The sequence below is a fragment of the Brachyhypopomus gauderio genome, chromosome 1, assembly GCF_052324685.1.
Source record: "Brachyhypopomus gauderio isolate BG-103 chromosome 1, BGAUD_0.2, whole genome shotgun sequence".
Classification (NCBI taxonomy): domain Eukaryota; kingdom Metazoa; phylum Chordata; class Actinopteri; order Gymnotiformes; family Hypopomidae; genus Brachyhypopomus; species Brachyhypopomus gauderio.
In genome coordinates, this window is record NC_135211.1 from 16580384 (window position 1) to 16589811 (window position 9428).

Here is a 9428-nt window from a genome sequence, read left to right on the forward strand (position 1 = left end):
TTTTCGAATTAAAATCTGCCAAAGAACTGCTGCTGTTTACAATTAAAATTGCATTTAAGGCATTTAACTGACACTTTTATCCAGAGCGACTGGGTACACTTGCGACAAAAATCAAGGAAGTGTTAAAAATGATGTTAATCCGTGGCAGTCACCCTGGTACAGTGAATGTGCTGTCATATGCAGTTCTACGAAAACTTGGCTGCTGTTAAAACTTCACTGACAGACATATCACCGATGGATGATGAGACCTGTGGTCTTAGAAGCTGATATAGCTCAAAGATCTGTTGCTCTTGGCAATGCGACAACTATGTTGATAGGAGCCATGTTTATAGATGCTCGTAAAGAGCGTACCTGTAGCACACCTGGATTTTAACAGTGGTTTGGAGGTAGAGCTTGCAGGTGTCAGAAAGAGATGGGGCTGAATCTGCAAACAGATGCTACTGCAAACAACTCTGTATGTGACAGTGGCAATAAATGAAAGTGCGTTGAAGTTTTGAAAGTAAACCTACCAGAATGCAGATGACCGGCTGGATAATCTCCAGCAAGGTTAGGGTTAAAATGTGTGATCACCTCAGATTCCATTATAATCTTAGTTCCCATTATAATCTCGGGAATCTCTGGTCCTGAAGAGAATGTGGCTGCGTTCTAGGGATTAGATGTTTTTCAATCTATCAGCAGTAAAAACATCACAGAAAATAGTAATAGGGGATAGACAGAGAGAGAGAGAGAGGACAGAGAGGGTGAAAGAGAGAGAGAGAGAGAGAGAGAGAGAGAGAGAGAGAGAGAGAGAGAGAGGACAGGGATAGAGAGAGAGAGGACAGAGAGAGAGAGAGAGAGAGAGAGAGAGAGAGAGAGAGAGAGAGATGCAGGGATAGAGAGACAGAATGTGTTCAATCTAGTCAAACATAACATCAACAAGTTCATGAGTGTAAGAGCAGGCTGTGTTCTGTTAGTCACTGCCAAGCTGGTGAAAGATTCACTGTGTCCCCAACTAAACTCATATTTGATCTAACGTTTGATACTTGATGTGTCATGTTTGTCAAATGTCACCAGAGAGTTTGTCCTGGTCCCAGCACTTACCCGAGCACTTACCCCAGCGCTCACCCCAGCATTTACCCCAGCACTTACCCCAGCACTTACCCCAGCACTCACCCCAACACTTACCCCAACACTTACCCCAGCACTTACCCCAGCACTTACCCCAGCACTCACCCCAGCACTTACCCCAGCACTTACCCCAGAACTTACCCCAGCACTTTCCCAAGCACTTACCCCAGCACTCACCCCAGCATTTACCCCAGCACTTACCCCAGCACTTACCCCAGCACTCACCCCAGCACTCACCCCAGCACTCACCCCAGCATTTACCCCAGCACTTACCCCAGCACTCACCCCAGCGCTCACCCCAGCATTTACCCCAGCACTTACCCCAGCACTCACCCCAGCACTCACCCCAGAACTTACCCCAACACTTTCCCTAGCACTTACCCCAGCACTTACCCCAGCACTCACCCCAGCACTTACCCCAGCACTCACCCCAGCACACACCCCAACACTTACCCCAGCACTCACCCCAGCACTCACCCCAGCACTCACCCCAGCACTTACCCCAGCACTTACCCCAGCACTCACCCCAGCACTTACCCCAGCACTCACCCCAGCACTTACCCCAGCACTTACCCCAGCACTCACCCCAGCACTCACCCCAACACTTACCCCAGCACTTACCCCAGCACTCACCCCATCACTCACCCCAGCACTTACCCCAGCACTCACCCCAGCACTCACCCCAGCACTTACCCCAGCACTCACCCCAGCACTCACCCCAGCACTTACCCCAGCACTCACCCCAGCACTCACCCCAGCACTTACCCCAGCACTCACCCCAGCACTTACCCCAGCACTCACCCCAGCACTCACCCCAACACTCACCCCAGCACTTACCCCAGCACTCACCCCAGCACTCACCCCAGCACTTACCCCAGCACTCACCCCAACACTTACCCCAACACTTACCCCAGCACTTACCCCAGCACTCACCCCAGCACTCACCCCAGCACACACCCCAACACTTACCCAAGCACTTACCCCAGCACTCACCCCAGCACTCACCCCAGCACTCACCCCAACACTCACCCCAACACTCACCCAAGCACTTACCCCAGCACTTACCCCAACACTTACCCCAGCACTTACCCCAGCACTCACCCCAGCACTCACCCCAGCACACACCCCAACACTCACCCCAGCACTCACCCCAGCACACACCCCAACACTCACCCCAACACTCACGCCAACACTCACCCCAACACTCACCCCAGCACTCACCCCAGCACTTACCCCAGCACTCACCCCAACACTCACCCCAGCACTCACCCCAGTCCCTCTTTTATCATCTTCTCTCCCCCATGTTTTCCAGGTATCTGTCCAAGCGTCTACATCATGTATCTTTAATGGACGTCTAGTGCAGTCACTGTGTGTTTTTGGCTCCCAGACTGGATCGCACTGTTCTGCAGTGTGGTGTGAAAACACCTGTTTGATGCTCGTGTTGTTACCCCCCACCCTCCACCCCTTAAAGACTCAGTGCTTGAACTGGGCCGTAATGGGCTATACTGGACTCTACTGGACCGTACTGGGCCATATTGTGCCATATTGGACCGTACTGGTAAATCTCTCTCCCACTTTGTTCTTCGTTTGTTTGATTTGTTGGTGTTGTGTTTTGTCTTATCTAAGTCATGCAGAGGTCGTGGGTGGAAGGGCTTTCTGTGTGCCTAGCACATGTGAATCAGCACAACACTGCCTGCTGCAGTGGGAAGTGGTCAACAGTTCCGCTTTCACGCAAGAGGGAGTGTGTGTGTGCGTGTGAGTGTGTGTGTGTGTGTGTGTGTGTGTGTGTGTGTGTGTGTGTGTGTGTGTGTGTGTGTGTGCGTGTGAGTGTGTGTGTGTGTGTGTGTGTGTGCGTGTGAGTGTGTGTGTGTGTGTGTGTGTGTGTGTGCGTGTGTGTGTGTGTATGTGTATGTGTGTGTGTGTGTGTGTGTGTGTGTGTGTGTGTGTGTGTGTGTGTGTGTGTGTGTGAGGGGGGCGGGGGGGGGGGGGGGTAGCAGCTGGTCTCTTGATCCAAGCGGAGGAGAATATAAACTCATTGCATCTGTTGGACCCTGTCTGCTGATACACACTGTGAAAACACAAAGCTGCCTGGAGTTTGTTGTAAAACTGTTTTAATTCTGTGGCCTGTTTGCTGGTTTGCTGGTTGCAAACACAAAACTCCAGTGAAAACCCATGGTGGGAAGGGGAGAGCAGAAAAGGCTCCATCTGCAGTACCTTTGATAAAACCTGATAAAAGCAATACCAGTGTTGTAAGGCCACAGGTGCTGTAGCAATGTTCCTCAGTAATGCATGTAGTGATAAATGTGTCTTCAGTAGAATTCTGCTTTCTGACAGTGTGTGTACCACTTTACTTTGTCTCTGTGTGTCATGCAGTAATAGAGTCACCTCGTTTTTGCTCCTGGCAGTCAAATGTAATGGCTTGTCGAGCAGGTTATTGTGTTTGCTTTTGTAATACCTTGGGAGATCAGGCATTTTGAGAAAGACCTGTCCTGCGATCAGTAAGAACGCCTATCTAAGATGCCTGTGCACATTAGCACACTAATGCAGTTGAACTCCCTGGTCAGATCACTGTGAAGTAAACTCGACACCTCGCTGTGTCTTCAGGAAGCCTGGCAGGGGGGCCTCACTCAGAGCTTCTTCTCATGTACATCGCAGAAATGTAGCACAGCAACATGTGCTATGATGCGACTGCTGACTGAGATGTAGAATTATTCTACTGGGATGTAGAATTGCACTACTGGGATGTAGAATGGTTCTAATGGGATGTAGAATGGTTCTACTGGGATGTAATAATGGATCTACTGGGATGTATAATGGTTCTAATGGGTTGTAGAATGGTTCTACTGGGATGTATAATGGTTCTCCTGGGATGTAGAATGATTCTACTGGGATGTATAATGGTTGTACTGGGATGTATAATGTCTCTACTGGGATGTAGAATGGTTCTACTGGGATGTATAATGGTTCTCCTGGGATGTAGAATGATTCTACTGGGATGTAGAATGATTCTACTGGGATGTAGAATGGTTCTACTGGGATGTATAATAGTTTTACTGGGATGTATAATGGTTCTACTGGGATGTAGAATGGTTGTACTTGGATGTAGAATGGTTCTACTGGGATGTATAATAGTTTTACTGGGATGTATAATGGTTCTACTGGGATGCATAATGATTGTACTGGGATGTATAATGGTTCTACTGGGATGTAGAATGGTTCTACTGGGAAGTATAATGGTTCTACTGGGATGTATAATGATTGTACTGGGATGTATAATGGTTCTTCTGGGATGTAGAATGGTTTTACTGGGATGTAGAATGGTTCTACTGGGATGTTCTAATGCTTCTCGTGCTAGTTTAACATCGCTTTATTCTTGGTGATTTTTGATAAACACACTTTGACACAACAAAGCGCTTTTGCATATCTTCACCCCACTAAGGCCTCTCTGTCTCTCACACACACACACCCACACACATGCACACACACACACATCCACCCACACACACACACACACACACACACACACAGACTCCACCAGCTGCAACTCTGTTACTATGACAGTGATTCGGGGGGGGGGGAAGACTGAGGGTCTCCGGCACTCTGAGTCTGGCTGTGATAAGTGCCATTAGGGAGTGATGGGAGACTTCCTCTGATGAGGTCACGGATGGGCTAGCAGTCAGACAGACTCATGATCCGGACCATGTGACAAGCCGCCTCAGCAGAGAGAGAATGAGAGAGAGATAAGCAGATAGATTGAGAGAGAGACATTGGGGGAGATAGAGAGAGAGAAAGAGAGAGAAACAGTCAGAGGGAAAAGGGTAGTGGGGTGGAGGCAAGACAAGAAAATGCTGACTGTGATAGAGAGCTGTCAGTCCAACAATTTATGTCATTACTTTTTATGTAAAAAAAGGTTGCTCTGTAACTCAAAGCACAAAACACTCTTAAGCACAAAATGCTGTCAAGGTTATAAAACAACTAAAAACTTTTTTAAGAGAGAAAGAATGGTTGTGCTTTCATTCTAGTGTTAAGACTGAAATGAACATGACTGACCTTAAACGTGCTTAACAGTAATGATTCTTTTAAAAAATGACATGTATTATTATGTTCGTTCTGTTCTATTTTGTGCTTTATATCATTTGACAGGGTTATTAAAAAGGAGTTTATTACAAAATGCCTTGGATGTTGCAGCATTGAGCAGAAACAATGACATATTGATTATTGAAAGATGAAGTGTAATTGAAAACCCTTGATCACCCCAGTGTTTTATCTCGGGACCACCCCGTGAAGGCAGCCATGCGAACGGGCGGGGCCGTCTGCTCCGGCCCGCTTTGTGCTTTAGCTTGGACCCTTTGATGCTCATTAGAAGATCAGAGCAGAGGACTATGCAAATTTCAGTGACGAATTCACCATGTCCAGATTGTGAACATTGTCCAGATAGTCCATTGCTTTCTCTTGACAGATACAAAAAAGCAATCAAGGTTCAACAAACAGATTTTAAAAAAACAGCTTCTTTGAGCACATCTCCTCTAATAGGCCCTTATCCAGGGTGTTTTACAGACTAATGGGCATGTTTCACAGACTAAGAGGTGTGTTTTACAGACTATGGGGCACATTTTACAGACTATGGGGCACGTTTTACAGACTATGGAGCATGTTTTACAGACTATGGAGAATGTTTTACAGACTATGGGGCATGTTTTACAGACTAAGGATATAGGTCCTTTTTTCATTTGTTGCCCCCTCCAGAAGTGTTTTTTTTTTTTCAACGTTTAGTTAAAAGTTCACAGTAGTGAAAGTGGAGGGAATTTTCCTGTGGCTGAAGACGGGGAAGCCGTGAGGTCAGTGACCTGGTGGCTTTTCCTCGTGCAGATGAGGAGAAGTGAAGAGTCTCCACAGGCCCAACTGCACTGGGGAAGGAGATGGAACGAACTGCACTGGGGAAGGAGCTGGAACATTCCTCTGACTGAACAGCTCCGTACACGCCCGAGAAACAGAGATCCGTCCAACAGTTTTACACTCCACAAAGGTCAAAAACGTAGCTGGTGTGTGGCTTGGTGGCGTAGGAGGCAGGCAGCAAAGGACCAGGCAGCCACGCATGTGTCAGGAGTGTGCGGAGGCCGCCATGTGCACGTTTGGATACTGTCAGCATGCTGTAATGTAGGGTGCACGTCTGTGATGTCAGTCACCTTACACACTACTATTTCTGCATTCTGAAATAATTTCGATCTGAGATCAGTTCTTTATAATACAGTTATTTATAATTACACTAGGAAACAAACAAAAAATCTGTAGCTGTGTGTAGCAGGTTGCAAAAATAAATTTGCCTTCTTTGTTGCCTTCTTTGTTTGCTTTAGCCTTGCATGAGAAGGTATTAAAACAGAAGTAGTGCTTGTCCTTGTGGTTGGAGGTGACTGGAAGTCCAACTCAAGTAACCCTTGCCCAATACAGGACTGATCTGAAGTTCTTATCTTTTCATATCTCTTGTCTTTTCACTAATCTTATCAATGAGGTTGATAACCTAACCATCATCTTATCAGCCCTGTGAGTTGATATATCACCTGATCCACACACAGTGAATTCATCTGGCAGGCTCCAGTGTCCCTTAGCACCAATCACCAGTCAGCAAGCACGGTCACGTGGATCAAGCACAGAGCAGCTGTAGGAGGTGTCTGAGACACGAGCCGCCATCTCTGGACGTTCACCCCAACCGCTCGTTTCCCTGGCTGGGTTGGCCAGCCGGACAGTCCTCGACGAACATCCGAGAACGGGTTGAGAGGCATGTACCGAACACCAGCTGGTCCCGGGCCAGAGAACAGCAGAGACACTCCAGAGGCCAACGCTGGCAACAGGCCCAGAGTGCTCACCCGATAGGCAAGCTGACTGCAGCCCCTCAGCCAATGAGCAAACATATGGGGTTAACACCCTGGCCAACCGTGACCCTCCTCACCTCCGAGGTCCTTATGGAACCTACGGGAGCAAGGCTATGGGGTCACAAAGGGTCACGAGGTGTCTCTGGATTAGCTGGTCTGATTTAACCCTTTGGTTTGGAACACAAACACTAAACGGCCAGTCCATGTTCATCTTACACACAGAGAGGGGAAGTAAAAACTGTTTTTGAACCTGTTTCAGGACATCTCTCTCTCTTGTTCTTTCTGTTTCTCAGTCCCTCTCTCTCTCTTGCTCTTGCTCTCCACCTCTCTCTCCAGAGTGAACTGATTATTATCACGTTGAAAGAGTTCAACAGAGGATCATGTACACATGTTCTTGTGGCCTTGGGGAGACCAGAATGAGAAGAACACAGAGGTGCAACTGTCAAAGAATATACGTCACAGAATTACATCATTCATTCCCAAACCAGTCGTCAGAAACTCTATAGGATTCCATGTTTACAAAAAAATAATGAGAATTTATCATTTGCCAAATCAAATAGAATTCATAAATCGCTCTGCATGACGTCAGAAAGGTCAATGTGTATAAATGTTCCTTATGTCACATGTGTGAATGTTTGTTATGATTCTGGGCAAAACTGAGTGTAAAAGCCTGCTTTACTGGGTGTAAACGTGCAAGTGTTATGCTGAGTAGAAGAATATGTATTAGAGAAGGAACTCTACTGGCAGTGTAGGAGACTGGGTGTAGGTATCTAAAATCTAGTAAGGAGCATGGATGTCCTTTGAGATGCAGTTGTAAATATGGGTGTGCACCTTTGAGGCAGTGCCTCTGGTCATCCTGTAGGGGTCACTAGTTCATGGTTAGTGCTTGATCGTTTATCTGCTGCCTTGTCATGTTTGCATGGCTAGGAGTCATTCGCCGTGACATCATACAGGCCAGTGAAGAAATGTTATCTCGGGGATTCTACGTGCAATCATTTTTTTACACTATGAAAATATCTTTACAGAGCATTAAATATCACTCACTCTGCATGCGTGCACGCACACACACAGCCACACACACACACGCACATCTATCAAACACAGCCATATCAAACACTGGACTCCAGCTGTGGCCAGGTCACAGGGCCAGACCACTCCCACCTGTGAGCAGGTGATAATCATTCGGGCAGCGTTTGGCCAGTAGGGCGGAGGGTGGCTCCTTGGCGGGTTGGTCAAGGCCCTGGCTCCATAGCACTGTTTGCTTTAGTTGTGCTGAGATTGCAATACAAGAGCTGGGGTCACATTCCTGACCTATAAGCATGATACCCAGTCAGAACCTCTCCGATGTCCACTAAAAACCAAACGCTTCATTTTTATCAAGCACATTTTACTTCCAGTTTCATATTTAGTGTGGTTGGCTCCAGAAAAGTTAAATCACAAAAATGTCCAAGTAGATTTAAGCTCTACCTGACACACAGCACGCCAACATAGGTTTTTCCTGATATTAAGCACGTCAATATAATCTTTACCTGATACACAGAACTGCTTGTCTCTCTAACTGGCTTTAAGCTAACAGCTTGGATTTGATTTGGCAAAGAAACCGCACAGTAATTATTTAGTACGTGAACCGTGGACCAATAAGTGGAAACACAATTGCTGGCCTGTGGACAGAACCATCGGTTCTGGACCATTTGGGAGTGAGTTTCTGAAGTGCAGAAACAGCTTCATTTGCACTGCGCTGATCACTTCGAAGGCTTCTCGTGTTTAATTCCCTGTGCAATTCTTCTCAGGCTAGTTTATTAAGTAAATACATATTTAATTGCGAGTAATTATCTGTGTGCTCTATATGGTTTAACCTTCACCCTGACCCCTGCTCCATGGCCAGCACTGACCTCTCCTTCCTGCTGTTGTCTTTTTCCATGTTCACTCTGTCATATGTGTATGTGTTGCATGTGTTTAGGCTGTGTTAACTACAAGTATGTTTAATTCATCTGTGTCTCCTTGTGTTGTATGTTGTTTACTGCATGCTGTCTGGACTGCGACTGTGGCTTTGTCACTATGCACTTGTTTCTAGTCTTTTGTCAAAGCCAAAAACACGTTGTCGGAGTCGTTCTGGAGACACGATACCTGTCACTGCACCATCATGGCTGACATTCAGCAGTCTTCATAGCTCACGCTCACCAGAGCGCAGATACTCCCCCTGTAACCGAGGCAAGCAACGTTCTACTGACAGCTACCTTTCCCATGGTGATCGTCACGGGAAACCACGATGCCCAGAATCCTGGAATACAGGAACACACACACACACACACACACACACACACACACACACACACACACACACACACACACACTCACCTTTTCTCTCTCTATCTCACCTCCATTCCTCTTACACGAGTGTCTCCTGAGTGGGTCAGCACTGTTGTGAATTCACAAGAAGGAATTCAGTTA

General features: G+C 46.9%; 1 long non-coding RNA gene across 1 annotated transcript in view; it reads left to right on the forward strand.

Moving 5' to 3' along the window:
- The first annotated feature begins 9337 nt into the window (after positions 1-9337).
- The window catches only part of LOC143527254 (uncharacterized), a 3441-nt gene continuing 3350 nt past the window's right edge, over positions 9338-9428 (forward strand). Inside the window, exon 1 of the long non-coding RNA XR_013134064.1 lies at positions 9338-9428. This exon is cut by the window's right edge and continues 8 nt beyond it. This is a non-coding gene — a long non-coding RNA (uncharacterized LOC143527254).